At 37.3% G+C, this 16,760-nt stretch overlaps 1 long non-coding RNA gene across 1 annotated transcript in view; it reads right to left on the reverse strand.

The window, feature by feature from the left end:
- Positions 1-1,339: 1,339 nt before the first annotated feature.
- The window catches only part of LOC123616177 (uncharacterized), a 28,190-nt gene continuing 12,769 nt past the window's right edge, over positions 1,340-16,760 (reverse strand). Inside the window, exons 3-4 of the long non-coding RNA XR_006724055.2 lie at positions 5,024-5,142; positions 1,340-2,352 (exon numbers count right to left, since the gene is read on the reverse strand). This is a non-coding gene — a long non-coding RNA (uncharacterized LOC123616177). The remainder of the gene's footprint in view (positions 2,353-5,023; positions 5,143-16,760) is intronic.

Consider the following 16,760-nt stretch of genomic DNA (forward strand, 5'->3'; position numbering starts at 1 on the left):
TTAAATTAAAGCATAATTGAAATAGAACATAATATTAATTTCAGGTATACAACATAATGATTTGATGTTTGCATATGATGCAAAATGACCACCGCAATAAATCTATTAACACCCATCATCATACGTAGCTATAGAATTTTTTTTCTTGAGATGAGAGCTTCTAAGATCTATCCTCTTAGCAACTTTCAAATATGCAGCACAGTATTACTAACTGTAGTTGCCTTGCTGTACACTACATCCCCATTACTTATTTACTTTACAACTGAAAGAGTCTGTTTTATGACTCCACCCATTTTGCCCACCACCCCACCACCACCACCTCTGGCAACTACCAGTCTGTTCTCTGCATCTGTGAGCCTGTGTATTTTCAAACTCCCCTTATAAGTGACTTCATATAGTATTTCTCTTTCACTGTTTGACTTATTTAACTTAGCATAATGCCTTCAAGGTCCATGCAAATGGCAAGATTTCATTCTTTTTTATGGACAGTTTAGGTTGTCCCATATCTTGACTATTATAAATAATTCTGCAATAAACATGGGGGTGCATGTATCTTTTTAAGTTAGTGTTTCTCCTTTCTTCGGATAACAGCAAAATTCTTCGTATGGAACTGATGGATCGTATGGTAGTTCTATTTTTACATTTTTCATCAACCTCCACACTGCTTTCCTAGTGGCTGCACCAATTTACATCCTCATTAACAGTGCACAAGGGTTCCCCTTTCTCCACATCCTCACCAGCTTTTATCTCATCTCTTTGACAATAGCCATTCTAACAGGTGTGAGATGATATCTCAGTGGGGTTCTGATTTGCATTTTCCTGATTATTAGTGATATTGAGCATCTTTCCATGTACCTGTTGGCCATCTATGTGTTTTCTTGGGAAAACTGTCTATTCAGGTCCTCTACCCATTTGTTAATTGGATTGTTTATTTTTAGTTACTGAGTTGTATGAGCTCTTTATATATATTGGATTTTAACCCCTGATCAGATATATGATTTGCCAATATATTCTCCCTTTCGGTAGGTTGTCTTTTCATTTTGTGGATGGTTTCCTTGGCTATGCAGAAACTTTGTAGTTTGATATAGTCCCACTTGTTTTCTCTTTTAACAGGTGAGTAGCAGGTGAAAGATGACTTTCCAATGTTATTAAGATAATCATACTTAGTAAAAAGGCTCAGAAAGGACACACGGACACACACAGACACACACAGACACACACACACACACACACACACACACACACACAGAGGAAGTAATTTAATAGTACCTGGGATTAAATTGTTTATTGTTTTTCATATAAGAAAAAGTTGGAGAACTGGTTCTGTGTATCCCATTAACCATGTTTACCATCAGAGCAGCTGGTAAGGTAATGCAATGGTGACAGTAATTTCTAGAGGGATCATTAATGTTATTACTCAAACAATATAGTCAAATTATCCATCAAGTCTTAATTTTTCTAAAGAGCATGTTTGCAGATAACTGTGAAAGTACACACACAAGCCCAGCGTGTGCGGGAATTCACGCACACAGACCCAGCCCGATCTTCTTCTTTTTCTTTAAATACCTGACTTCACAAAATTTACCAATAAACACAACTCTACAATGTAACACTCTCTTTCTAGTATTTAAATGTCCAAGTTTTTAATGCAGAAATCCATTTTCCTAAGGCAAGAACATAATGTAAATTATAATTGTTTTTCAGCAGTTGAAAATATCATCAACTTTCCAAGATAATAAATATTTTCCAGCAGCGTAGCTCCTCTTTATCATGTAACACATTTTTTTTAAGAGTTGCTTATGTTCCAAACCCTATTCTAAGTATTGCAGATATAATAACCCAGTTTCCATCACTATGGGATTTACAATATAAGGAGAAAAACAAATATAAACAAAGGACTATTAAGTATACAGAGGACTAAGAAGAGCTCAATGCTAAGAGGGTAAAGACATAACCTATTCCAGGATCAAAAAAGAGAAATGCACTGTTGTAACATATTTCCTTTAATCAAATGCTTGGGTATTCACATTGTTTCCAAAGTTTCACTGTTATTTAAAAAACTGACTCCCCTGTACATCCTGAAAGATGTATTCATATCATCAATTAAATATTCAATTATGAATATTTGCATAATTTTATGGTGAGTGATTTAGATAAATTCTTAGGAGTGGAACTGAGGAGGCAGAGCATATGCACCATTTCAAGGCTTCTCATTTGTATTACATCTCCTCCGGGAAGGTTATAACCAAGTGACAGTTCGCAGGTCACCAACTGTGTTTGTGCTTGAGATATTCTCAGTCTCTTTCTGTCTTCCTCCTCCACTCTTTTGTCCCCATAATAGATGCCAGTTACCTATTAAGGAGTCATATTTAAAACACAAGAGAGAGAGTTTTGAGTTAATTAGTCCAGGGTTTATTCAGCTTGATTAAAAGAAGAATCATCTAGGGGAACTTGTGAAAACCCAAATTTCTGAGTTTAAAAAAAAAATCACAAGGAAGGCAAAAAAATAAGAGGAAACTCTTATTTTTAAAAAGTGCCAAGTTTTATAAAGCAGAAAAAGAAAAAAGCAAACTTATCCATGGAAATATCTGTTAAAATGCTTAAAGACCAGCAAGGCATGGACTGTGCGCTCCACTGCTATCAAAGGGACCAAGAATAATATTTATGTGCCGTCTTAAGCATATCAGTGAAGCAAGTTTACTGTTGTGCAGAAATGTAGTTTCCTGGGTCTAATACTTAATGACTTTGCAAAACTATTGCTTCAAGGACTTGCACTGTCTAAACTTTCACAGTTTAATTTATCGGAGAGTTCAAAAAAAGCAGCTCCAACTAGTATCAGTATTTCCTTTACTTTATTTTACTTTCATTGACACAAATTAATGGATGAGAGAGTATCAAATTTAAATCGGTGAAGCAGTTAATGGAGTTTTTTTTCTCACCATATGCATGTTTGAGCAGGAAGGAGCTGTGCTTTGCAAGGTGATTTGTATTCAACAGTTATGAAACATATCTCAGATTTCTACAATGCACCAGATCCCAGACTAAACTGAAAATAAGAAGTTGCATTTACCATTTCCTGCAATAGGAAGTTCAACTATCTAACCTGGGAGCAGATATATTTAAGAAAATTATAAGATGATAATACATGGGAGTGGAAACAAATGCAAAATACTCTGGTAGTACTGAAAGAGACTAGATCAAGAACGACCAAATGATTGCACTCAGAAAATTCTTCAAGATAAAGAGAAAGGGAGTTTAGTTTAAACATCTAAATACACAATTTAAAAATATTAATTTGCAAATTTATTTTGTCTATTAACATATTTGATTAGCATTTTAAAGAAAAATCATAAAGCCAAGGTTGCTATCTCCCTTGTGCAGACAAATGGCTCTCCGTCAGAGACACAGTATCTCTTAGTGACATTTTATTCTGACTGATCAGCAATCATTCAGCTACTTGTTTAGCAAAGCTCGTTGGCAGTGTAATGGAAATAGCACCAGAATGAACAGTATATGGGCAGGATATAATTTAATGCTTGTAGATATATATTGGCATGCTCACTGCAGTTTTAAAATGTGTGTAATTGAGTATCTTTAATGCAGTTAGACATGATCTTCTGTCCTCAGCGTAGAACTTCCCTTAGCTTGTAAATCTCTCATGCAGCAGTGCTACCTAAATCAGCGCATTAGCCTAAACAACTCTTGCAGTTCATCAATGAAATTATACTCTTAGTTGGCGCATAACATAGTTAGAACTTGTCTATCATATTAACCCAGGACATGAAATAAAAGGTTATATAAAACACATTGTTCTTTCTACCACATAATAAATCCTTGTTTACAGAGTGCATCTGAAGAGCAGTTTGGCAGGATCAGTGAAATAATTACATTTAAAGGAATAGATTCTTAATTAAAATATGATTCTCTACATTCATCCAAGTTTTCAAATATTTTAACATTTCTGTCATAGGCTCCCAAACAGCTAATTTTTGCCTTTCTTTTAAGATTACTCTACACAGTTCCGAGTAGCCTTTATCAGTCACTACTTCAGGAAACTTTCAGAATAACATTCCAAGATCTAATTCCCAAAAAACAGTGCATTTCAGTGTATTTCAAAGATAAATTTGTGAAGAAACAAGCACACTTTAGAATGGGTAAGTGTTCTTCTGTTTGTACAACTCCCAATGTGCTGGCTAATCTTGTTTTAACAGGGACCAATAATGGTGCTCACTGTTTCCCCTCAGAAACTAGACCTGGTCTATACCACCATCCAAACTAAATGGTTTTGTAAATAGACAGTGGGTTGGAAATAATATAAACGATTTAAGCCAGAGGATTTGGGGGTTCCGTGTAAATATTTGACTGCAAGAATATTCCAAATGAAGCAAACGCTTGGGCAGCCCTCCACTTTGTTGGAACTAAATCTGGCAACGGTTGCCTTTGTACTGGCAAATGGAGTCTAGTAAAATGGGACTAGACTCCTCCAAAGACTTGTACAGAAGCCTATCACTGCTAGGAACATATGACCAAACACGGATTTTTGAAAATGCTTACATCACTGTAATGACACAAAAGTTTTTATAAACATTTTCAATAGAAAGCCACTGAAAACCCATGAGAATTCCGAGCTGATAGGAGGTTTAGAGGAGAAAGAGGTGGGGCAGGAAGAGGTGGTGGAACTCTGGGACATGGGCAGATAACTAATAAACATTTTCATGGGCCCGTTGCCAAATTATTTGGGAATTATTACCGCACTAACAAAATCTGTTGGAAAATTTTGGCATGAAATTTACATTTGTTTCTAAATTCTGTGGTTGAGCTGGCAGGGAAAGATTTAACTAAGAAATTGATTTACCAAACATTCATTTTATTTGTAAGCTACTTGAGCAGCAATGTTCAAAGTAGGGATTCAGAAATTTTCATAATACGTAACCTAAACACTTGAATTCAAGGAAACAATGAAACTTTTCCCGTATTACATTTATCTCATCAAATTTCTATTATCATTAATCAAAGGATTAACCTTCATTTCAAATGGCTGAAGGATTCAGTGCACGTCTGAAATGTGCCTTCTCCATTTTTGAAGGTCGTGTTATTATCCAGTTCAGCAGTTGCTCCGTTTTCCCGTCCAGATTATCGCATCTATTAAGAGAAAACGAAAATGCAAGGGATGGAGACTGCACCACTCACAAGGATTAAGATAGCTCTCCAAAGATTGGAAATTTCTCTTTGAGATCAAAAATCACTCCTTGAAAATAAAATTTTCCTTCAGTTTTACTCTCTGCCCCTCTAATGCTCACTGTACTTGCCTTCTTCTTTTGACCTGTACTAACACTGGGTGATTTGGCATTTTCTGCCATCTATAGATGTGCCCCCTACTTTACTAGGCATCAAAAGGAAAATTAAGGAAAAGACACATAATTGTAAGAAAGAATAAGCTAAGTGCATAAGAAAGTACTAAATGCTGCAGAAGTACCCAAGAAGAGATTGTATACAATTTGTCTAGGAATTGGACTAAGAAAACTTTGTGGATGAAATGAGACTTCAATTGGCTTTAGAGAGAGAGAGTCCCCCAAATGAGAGAGAGAATGGTTTAAAATACAAAAAGAAGAATCATATCACTGTCTAGTTGAACATCCTCCCCATCACCTTCAGAGTCCCATGCAGACATGGAGACGCGGATGGCGAGGTCCAGCATCGGGCAGACCCTGCCTGCCTCTCAGTTTTTTCATCTCACAGATTCACTGTGACGTCTGCGCCCTTGTCCTGCACAGACTGACCTACAACCCCCTGTGGAAGGTAAGCACTTTTGACTTCAAACCATTGATTTCCAGCTTCTACTGCTCAGAACAGACTAGAGTCCTCTTCTTTCTAGTAAGTTTTCCCTCTCCACCACTTTGCCTGGTCAACTGCTGCTCACACGCACAAAACCCATCTTAAACCTCAATTCCTCTGGGAATCCCTCGTCAGTCATTTTATGTATTTACAGATTCTAGCCTGTGCATGTGCTCATTTCGTGCCTCATTATCATCATGGGTCCAAAGGTGCCCTCTTGTTGTAGGAATTTACTTATTACTTTTTAGCTGCTCATCCACTCCTGTCCCTCCCTCTGCCACATGCAACACTGCAATTATTCATTGTTTAATGAGAATGAGTTTATCTGTATATGTTTCCAAACTCTATAGCTTGAACACATGCATTTTCAAATGTATGTAAATGTGCTGTTTTAAAGTTCTCTTTGAAAAAAAAATAAAGTTCTCTTTGTTTCTTACTTTTCACTAAATACTTTGTATTTAAGATCTAACTACATTGCTCTTACTCTGAGTAATCCTTGTATCTGATTGTTGTATATATTCCGTGATGTGTCCACTCTCCCAATGTTGGTCATTTGGGTTGCCTGGATGAATCTTTCATCACATGTGCATGCACACACACACACACTCTCTCTCATTCACACTCATTCTCACATATACACACTTGCATACACTCACACCCACAGGAATACTCACACACAGGCACCTCACACATGCATGAATGTTGCGATGACAATGCCCCATTATGAACATGTAAGAACTTCTTTGGTACATGGACCCTGAAGAAGAACTCCTGAGTTATGAGCTGTGTTTATGCTTAATATTTCCAAATAGTGCCAGGCTGTTGGCCAGAACGGCTGAGGGTTTCCATACCCACACCTTTCTGCCAGCACTGGGCATTACCCAGCTTTCTAATGGGCCCAGTCAAGTAACATATGAGAAACCTTTGCTGAAACAGCTCCTCACCACTTAGACTGAATTGTCTCTCTTTTTTTGTCCGCTAGTCTGTACTAACCTATAAAATTAGTGGCCGTTAAAACCCAAAGACCCAAAAACATTTTGAAGAACAAAGATTTTAAGAAAAAACAGCTAAGAATGAAACAAAGTAAATTATTACCCCAATGCAGGAAACTAGGAATTGGCTCGGATGACAGAGATGTGACCCAATGTCAATACACGTTCATTTCCACACGTCAGAAGGCAACCTATTCACAACTCGTGTATAGAATCATTATACATTTCTTACACATTTCATATTTTCAGTGATAGTAATATTCAACGCCTTAAGTTCCTTTAGGTATCTCACGAATTCTAATAACTCCCTGAAATATAGAGTTATCCTTTTCATAATATCATAAACCGGCGACAGAGGTCAAGGGGAGCAGCTAGGAATCCGTCCTTTCCTCAGGCAGCCACGCCTCCCAGCAGGGGGTTTCAGCCTCGGTGCTCCGTCTGGCTCAGCAGGTGCCAGACGCCTGCTCTGGTTCTCCGGGTGTCTGGGCTCAGGGGCCGGACGTCAGTGCAGCCCTCTAACACACGTCTGTCTGGGCTGCCCGAGGAAGTCTTTGTCTGCTTTGTTCTGACCTTTTCAAAGTCTTCCTTAATTCACATATTCAAAAAGTATTCTTTGAAGTAGTTTGTAATAAATAATTTCATCTATTTGTCACTGATTTACATCTTGTTCATTCCTAAAGGAATTTTAAGTGGCAAGGAGTTGTTCACTTTATTTCAATGACATGGCTAATTTTATGTCCTTATGCTATGAACCGGACTTTTTGTTTCCACTGCAGCTTTTTGTTCCTTCTCGGAGAAGAGGTCACATGCATTTCTACGTGGATCACAATGGCTCACAGCGAGGCAGCCGGTCACATCCTTGGGGGTTGCCCTTATGTTACACATACAGGTCAGCTTTCCTTAAAGATGTTTGATTTTATCCTTTATAGAGCTATATTTAACTTTTCTTATATTCCAGCCCTCTGTAGCAGAGAATTTCTAAATCTATGAAGCTTAATTAGAAAGAAACCAGGGACACATATGGCAGACAGACTTAAAAATCAGAAGCTTTGGATTTGAACTATTCTCCCATGAACTCCACTCAATGATTAGGAGCACTTAATAAAGATTTTCAATCCTTTGCCTGTAATTTATAGTAACACATTTGTATTTTAATATGAATGTCCATTATTATGTATTGAACAAACATCTTTCGGAGCACTAACAACATGTGGGCTACTGTTCTGAGTACTTTACATAAATAAAGCCTCGGATCTTCAGTGAACACTGTTAAGCAGGCAGTAGTATTATCTCCACTTTACAAGTGAAGAAATGAGGTCCAGAGAGGGTAAGTAACTTGTTCAAGTCCACAAAGCTTGTCAGCACCAAAGCCAGGATTCTAACGTTGGCAGTCTAGCTACACAGTCAATGATCCCGAAACGTTTCTAATGAAAGGTCCCAAAACACAACATGATCTTAATAGTTTTCAGGCAAATCACACAGGACTATAATTATTGTGTATGTAACCGGAAAAGCTTATTCTGTGAACGATAAGAGAGATACTATTTCATAAAATCCAGATCACAGGCTGTGGCTTTCTTCACTTTCCTAATTAGGAAGCTTTATTCCAACCATCCCCCAGAAGCGCTCCGTGGATTGTTGTGCTGCAGGACAAATGGGACCAACCGCCTTACTTCTCATTTCCCTGCCTGTTTTCTTGTCACCCAGTCTCTTTGAACCAAAAGTATCACAACATAACAACAAGATATCATATCATAAATTAAAAGCATATCTTTAAATTTCATCAAAAGGAAAATTGACCCATATTTATCAACAATGGTACCAAAGCTTATCATTCAATTACTTGATATAGAAACCTAAAATTCACCTTTCTACCATCAATATGTTATGTTTTACTTTAAAAGACAATTGCATATCATTTACACTTTTTAAGTTAAAAAGGACATGCCAATAAAACTTCATGAAACTCTCAGCATGCACTTATAACCAGCCTAGAGCTTGGAAATGCTCACATAAATAAGGCAATACCTAGCATCAGAAAATACATATGCAGAAAACAGAAAAATCAAAATCTGCTGTAGTTGCAACAAACAAGGTAGACCAAGGTTTTCTGTTGTTAAGAGTTTCCTGTATTGAAAGCATCAGATGCAGTGCTTAATTTACTTTTTAAGCAGTAAAATAACCATAAGAACTTATTTGAATTAAAGATGCTTACACATTAAGACTTTCTTTTAGGTCTCACATAAATGAAAATGAAAGGACTTGTAGATGTAGACTGGTTTCCAAGGTCAGATTAAAGTCATTTTGGAAAACTACTTCACAGACCAAGTTAACACATTTGGACAATTAACTCAGATGAAAATTTTATGGGACATCATCCACTTTGAAGCCTAGAAACCTTGTTGGAAACAATGCATTTTCTGGATATTTCTGATAGGTTTATGCTTTGATTTGGGGCCTATTTGAACTCCCATATTATTCTTCAGTGTAACAGCATCTCTGAAACAAATCATGCGGTGATGTCATGGTAAGAACTAGAAAAGCTTTCCAAACAGAGATAACAAACATGTTATTCTGCTGAAACATACATTCACAGGTACAGAGGCCATCCAAATGGGGGAAGATCTTTATTAACCTTGTGACCTCGGCCTGCAATGCCCACAGCTGCTCATTACTCATTCTCCAAGTCCAGCCTTACCATCCCTTTGAAAAGGCTTTCCCCAATCTCCCAATCTAAAGCAGGCCCCTTATGATCTTTCAGATAAATCTACGCTTTCCTTGTAGAGTACTGTCTCAGTTAGCTCAGGCTGCCATAACAAAACGCCACAGCCTAGAAGCTTCAACAACAGAAATGTGTTTTCTCAGTCTTGGAGCCTGAAAGTCTGAACTCAGAGTGCTGGTATGATCTAGTTCTGGTGAGAACTCCATTCCTGGCTCACAGATGGCTTTCTCACGGTGTCCTCCCATGTATGACAGAGAAGAGATGTCCCATGTCTCTTTCTCTTCTTAGAAGGGCACCACTTCCATCAGATCAGGGCTCCACCCTTATGACCTCATTTAACCTTGGTCACCTCCTCAAAAGCCCTATCTCCAGTATAGTCATGGGGGTTAGGGCTTCAATGTAAGTATTGGGGTAGGGGGCATAATTTAGTCCAAAGCAAGTATCTACTACAATGTTTCACTACTTAGTAACTTTCTTACTTATTTAATGGCTTTGTCTCCCCCCAACTCAATTATAAGCTCTAAGGACCAGAGATGCATTTGCCTTGGGCACCACTGAATGTCCAGCACTCAGTGTAGTACCAAGAAACTTGGGCCATGTGTCTTTCTCCAAACTCAACAATCTGATTAGTGATCCCAATTCACCTAGAGCAAAGAGAACAAGACAGTGGCAAGAGGCCAGGAGTGTCATAATGGAAGAAAGCCTTAAAAGTGGGAAATAATAATTCCACCACTAACACCTCATACAAATTTATGAGCATAAATCCTTTAAGCTAGTGTCATAATTCATAGAGTTTTGGTAAAGATGACCACAATCACTGCCCAACTTTGTAAAGTTCTTTGCAGTTAAAAATTTCTTTATACTGACTTCCTTATTTAATTCTAACAATAGACTATTGTCCTCATATTTTAGTTCAATAGGAAGAGTAAAATTGAAGTAACAAATTTAGTTTATAAGATGTGGTAATACTGAGGATGAAATTCATGTCTGTTAAGCTCAGTACTTCCACCATTATGTCTGGATGTCTCAGAATCTGACACACATATTCCCCTCGGCATAGGTGATGCAGGCTGTCTAGGATAAATTTGAGAAAAGTAACCTTGACTTTATTGGTGGAACTCAATAAGAGTTGACTACAGAATTTCAAAATCAATTAGGTTGAAATTTTAGAATAGAATGGAGAGAAATGGCCACTACAGTGTTTTGTTAAACCAGTACGGTGTATAACCAATGCCACAAATCTCTCTCTTAAGATGCTGCTTAAGATATTTCTTTGTTCTGATGCTAAACAGTCCAAGAAAATTAAAGGGTTCATTTTTCTTGAGATATTAACTTAATCAGTGTGGTTAATTTTCCATGTTCCACTTCATGAGAATCATTTTGAGATTTTTAAAACATGAGTTTTTGTCCTTTGAGCAAGGATAAATTTAATCAGCTACTGTTTCTTTGTGTGTACCTCAGAACATCTCCCACATGAAAAAAGATTTAAGTTGGCCATTAATAAGGATAATATTATAAAATAATCCCCCAAAAGTACTTCTATGAGTTATCAATTGACATTATTTTGCACTCTATTGTTTTAAAAGTTTTAAATGGGGAAGATTCATGTTTGCATAGAGATATACAGAGAATATGTCTTGAAGCTACTGAAAAGAATCCTTTCCATCAACAGATGAATTTCAGAAATTTCTGTGTGAAGACGCAGATCATAACCACATTGCTTTTTTCTTTCAAGGTTTAACCAGAGTGTGTTGTACCAGGTGCTATGCTGAGTGCTGGACGTTCAGTGGTGCCCAAGGCAAACGGGTTCCTGACCCTGACAGCTTATCATTGAGTTGGGGAGGAAGCCATCGAACAAGTAAACAAGTTATGAAGTAGCGAAACATCGTGGTAGACACTTGCCGGGGACTCACAGGTCAGCGCCTCCTTTCTCTCTCTCTGTGGTGAGCTCTGTAGAAACTAGGAGCTGTGTTTCCTCTGCTGTGTTCTCCCAGAGGTGAGCTCCACAGATGATGGAGGGAGCCTCCTCCCAGTTCAAGGCTGCTAGTGACAGGAGGCGTGGTAGCCAGCACCCAATAAGGCCACCCAATGACCCGAGCCTTCTCGTATTCTTGCCACTGGGTAGTCCCCTCCCACACTGAAACCAGCTGACTTATGAAACTAATAAGATAATGCAGAAATGACAAGGTGTGACTGCTAAGCCATAAAAGAAATTGCGTCTTCTCTCTTGCTCTGTCTTGGGTTACCCCCTTTAGGGGAAGCCGGCTGCCAATGTCATGAAAACATTTAAATAATTCGGAGAAACTGAGGCCTGCTGCCAACATCCAGCACCAATTTGTCAGCAATATGCTTGAGCTCTCTTGGAATAAGATCCTCTAACCCCAAGTAAGCTTTCAACTGTGACCTAAACCAACATCTTGACTGCAACTTCATAGGAGACCCTGAGCCAGAAACATGCTGGCTGAATTCCGCATCTGTAGAAAATGTGACAGAATAAACATTTACTATTGTTCTAGCTGCTAAGTCTGGAGATCATTTTTACACAGCAATAAGTAGTAAATATAAAAAATTAAGTGCTCTTTAATCTTGCATCTGTTAACAGACATAAACTATATTTTCCAACATCAGCTTGAAATATCAGAGTTGAAATTTTCCCTTCCGAATGCTGCCTGTTTTGTCTTTCTGTCATTACTTCAGAACTTGAGCAGGGAAGTTTGATTCCAGTTCTTGGGTCCTCTCAAACATCTTAATATTATTCATGGCATTTTATCATTGATTCATCTATGCAACAAGCATTCTATTGAACACCTCTTAAATTCCAAGCTCTGTGCAAAAGTTTTAAATGCCAAAAGAACTAGAACTTCCACTGAATTGGAAGTTTCCATAGTCCATGGAAAAAAAGGCAGAACTACTAAAAACTATGAATTACTATCATAGAGAGACAAATTTCAATTAACTTGTCAGTGGGGTATAGGGGCAGAAAGAGAAGATTTCAGCAAGTGTAGAAATGGCTCAACATATTTAATCAGATGCACCTCCCATATAGAGACAGCGTAAGCAAGCAAGCCCAGCCCAGCCCCACGTGTCACCTTCCTGATGGTAACCCTTCTTGAAAAACAAAGCACAGTGGTTGACGGCCCAGATCCTGGGGCCAGGCTGTCTCTGTTTCGGTCTTGTCGTTGCCTTTTGCAACTCGCGTGTTCTTGGGCTACTAATTTGAACTTTCTGTGCCTGTTCCCTCAACTGGCAAATGGGGTTATTTGAAGATCAAATGAGTTAATAAATGTTAAGTATTTAGAAGAGTGCCTAGCACTGTAGTATTGTTTGATGTTACGATCAGAATTTACAAAATCATTTAATTATGTTGGCAATGGTTACCCTCAACTTCTTCCAGCTCTGATTCACACGTATAAAAGTCAAGTCACTCATCAATGTTATTTTCATCAGGTAGTTTGCCAAAAGGTATGTTAGCGATGTTATCTAACATGCCAAGAGTGTGAAGGGAAGAGTTTGTTCTTTCCACAGCAGGTGAATTAGGACACAGGAATTTCTTGTGCCCAAGTTTTTTGAGAAGCCAATAAGAATTACCTTCTTAAAGTCATCCTATGAAGAAGAATTTATGATTTTTTCACCTTTTTAGACTGTTTACAAAACTGGACAAAATTACAGATGAAATAAATTGATTATTTATCTTTTTCAAGAAAAAATAAATCATGCAATGCTTTTGTTGTATTCTAATTGAAGTTGCTCACTCATACTTTCTTTTTGTAATTATTCTATATTTTACTGAATGTAAAGTACTAGATGTTTTTTATTGAATCAAACTTTTAATTATTGAGTTATATATCTAATGGGCAAGAGAGACTGGCTTTCACGCTTTATATTAACTACAACATGGCATATTTTGCTCATTATAATTAAAAATAATAGAGGCTTTTAAAAAATTTTTTACTGATTCCTGAGAGTTTGAGATTTTTTGATGATGCAACATCTATTCTTTTGACTCTGCAACATGAAATCTAGCTCATCTATCCCTAAATAATCAAGAATTGTGGAGTTACATCAGGAAGACAATGGAATTCCTATTTTCTATTCTCTTCCCCATGAAGAACACCAATTTTGACAATTATCCATGGATGAGAATACCTCTTAGGAGTCCAGAAGTCCAGCTAAGAAGTTCTAGCATATCATTAGAGGGAGAAAAAAAAAAAATCTGAGGTTGGATCCATTAAAGAGGGAGGAGGAAGAGTGTCAATTTACCCCATCCTCCTCCTCAAGGAGACACAACTCAGTGCCAAGAAAGACCCCCTGGCTCTCCATTTCTCCTGCAGGGGAGAGTGAGAGTGTGTGAGCATCTGGCTTCCCCAGTGTGTAGGATGCTGACAAAGAGGACCACTTCTTTCCTGCTCCATCCAGAATGCTGAGGTGATCCGCATGACTGAGGGGCAGAGGGAGGTTGGGCACACAACTTTAACACCACTACTCATGAGGCAAATGCAGAGCAAAGCCACAGTGAGACCTCACCTTATACCTGTTAGGATAGCTATGCTCAAAAAGACAAATGATAACAAGTGGTGAGTATGTGGAAAAAGGGAGCCCCTGTACACTGTTGGTGGGATTGTAAATTGGTCCAGTTACTATAGAAAATGGTACAGAGGTTCCTCAAGAAATTAAAAATAGAACTGCCATATGATCCATCAATTTCACTCTTGGGTATATATCCAAAGGAAACCAAATCACTGTCTCTAAGAGGTATCTGCACTCCTATGTTTGCTGTAGCATTATTCATAATAGCCAAAGTATAGAAACAACTCAAGTATCTGCTGACAGATGAATGGATAAGGAAAATGTGGTATATATATACAATGGAATATTATTCAGCCTTAAAAAAAGAAGAAAATCCTGCCATTTGAGACACATGGATGAACCTGGAAAACATCTTGCTAAGTAAATAATTCAGAGAAAGACAAACACTATGATCTCACTTATATGTGGAATTTAAGAAAATTATCAAACACATAGAAACAAAGAGTAAAAGATGGTCACCAGGGCTTCAGAGTGGAGGAATTGAGGAGATGCTGGCCAAAGGATACAAACTATAAGGTGAGTAACTTCTGGGGCTCTAATGTACAGCACAGTGACTATAGCTAATAATACTGTATCGTGTACTTGAAATTTGCTAAGAGAGTAAATCTTCAGCTTTCTCACCACACACACACACACACACACACACACGGTAACTAGGTAAGGTGATGGATGTGTTAATTAACCTTATTTTGGTAATCATTTCACAATAGATAGGTATATCAAATCATCTCGTACATTTTAACCATATACAGTTTTATTTGCCAATTATAGCTCAATAAAACTAGGAGAAATATAAAAGAATAGAGTTGCAAAAAAATGTATTGCAGTTTAGGCACAAAAAAGTTGTAGAAACAAAAGAGAGTAGAGAGGGTCATGGAGAAAGTGATATCTTGTCTAGAGCTTAAGTAGTTGAGAGCTGGTTTACGGAAAGAACAGACAGAGAAAAGGCTGAGGATATTTTATAAAAATTAAAGAACAGCTTGAACAAAAAGAGAAATGAATTAATAAGATATCCAGGAAGAAGCAGACTACAGCCAATTTGGAAGGGCCTCTAATAGCATTTTATATGGAATAGTCTTTATCTTATAAACTAGGGATGATAAACTTTTGCTGGTAGACCGAATCTGACCTGCCTCCTACTTTTGTAAGTGAGGTCTCACTGGAAAACAGCTACGCTCATTCAGTTAAGTATTGCCCATGACAGCTTCCAGACTGTGTGAGCAGAGTGAGTAGTTGCAACAAAGATCATATAGGCTGCAAAACCTAACGTATTAGCTGCCTGGCTCGTCACAGAAAGCGTTCACTGACCCTTGCTATAGACCACAGCAGCAAAATGAAAAATTTTGAAGAGTAATAAGATAAGATGTTTAATGAGGATTTTTCTGAATATTATTTTTTAGAAAGAGAATTCTTATAAATAGAAAAATGTATGTAGTGGCTTTATATGTATTATTTCATCTAAGAACTATACGAAGTAAATACTAATTTACAAGTCCATTGCTTTTTCTACTACATTGCAAGCACCTTAGTAAATATGTACGTTATCTGGGTGGAGGAGGTAGCACCTTATTCATTAGACGTATATGTATATATGTATTTTTTATTCTAATTTAGCAAAAATTAATGCACTGAAGATTTGAAAAAGATAAATCATTTTTTAGTGGAAAATGAACTGGGGAAATGACTGGGTAGAAGAGCTAAAATAAAAGGATTATTTTTGGAGAAGGGCAGCTTCCAGTGGAGTCCAGAAAGAAGCCAATAGTAGGTAAACAGGAAGAAGAATAAACTGAGAAAGAAGTTGCCAGTGAAAATAGGATGAGGGTCTTGAGAAAGAGGTAAGGTGTTGAAGAAGACAAACCACCCACATCACAATTTTTTTCTAAAGTTTATTCTGGATTTATTGGATACTTTGATGCTTGAAAGAGCTGCATGCAATAGCTGCAAAGTGTTAAAATTCATTAAAATTTCAAGAGCTGATGGCTGTTTTCAGTTACTACAGGGAACACTCTAGTTAGCTCCATTGTCATGAGGAGAAGGAAGCTGATGAATCTTAAGAAACCTTTGGCAGGAAACTTGAGAAGCATATTAGCTCAGCTCAACAAACCATGGTCATAAACAACTTCCTCAGGAACACCATCATGAATACTGAGATGAGTAAGCTCTTGAATTTTAAACATTTTTTTTTATTTCATCCTATTTTTATTCTGATAATAATAAAATCTGACTGATTAAAAAAATAATAAATGAATATGAACAAGAAAGAAATCCAGCATCCAGAAATACCACTGTTAACATTTCGGTATGCTTTTTTCCAAATATTTTTCTATTTATTTTTTGTTCACAGAGAAAAAAATCATATCATACAATCAATTTTGTATCTTACTTTCTCCACTTAACCGTTTTGCAAATAAAGTCTCCAAGCTTTTATTTCAAACTCTTTAATACCATTTGATAACACAATATTTTATTACCTCAATATACTGTGACCTCACCATTCCCCTACTCTGGACATTTAGTTTTCTTTCAATTTTTGGCAACTATAAATTACACAACTTACTGATGAACATATGACTGACTCTTTAATGACATTTAGAATTACTCCTTAAGATAGATTCCTGGAAGTA

Source organism: Camelus bactrianus, chromosome 2 (genome assembly GCF_048773025.1).
Source record: "Camelus bactrianus isolate YW-2024 breed Bactrian camel chromosome 2, ASM4877302v1, whole genome shotgun sequence".
Taxonomy (NCBI): Eukaryota; Metazoa; Chordata; class Mammalia; order Artiodactyla; family Camelidae; genus Camelus; species Camelus bactrianus.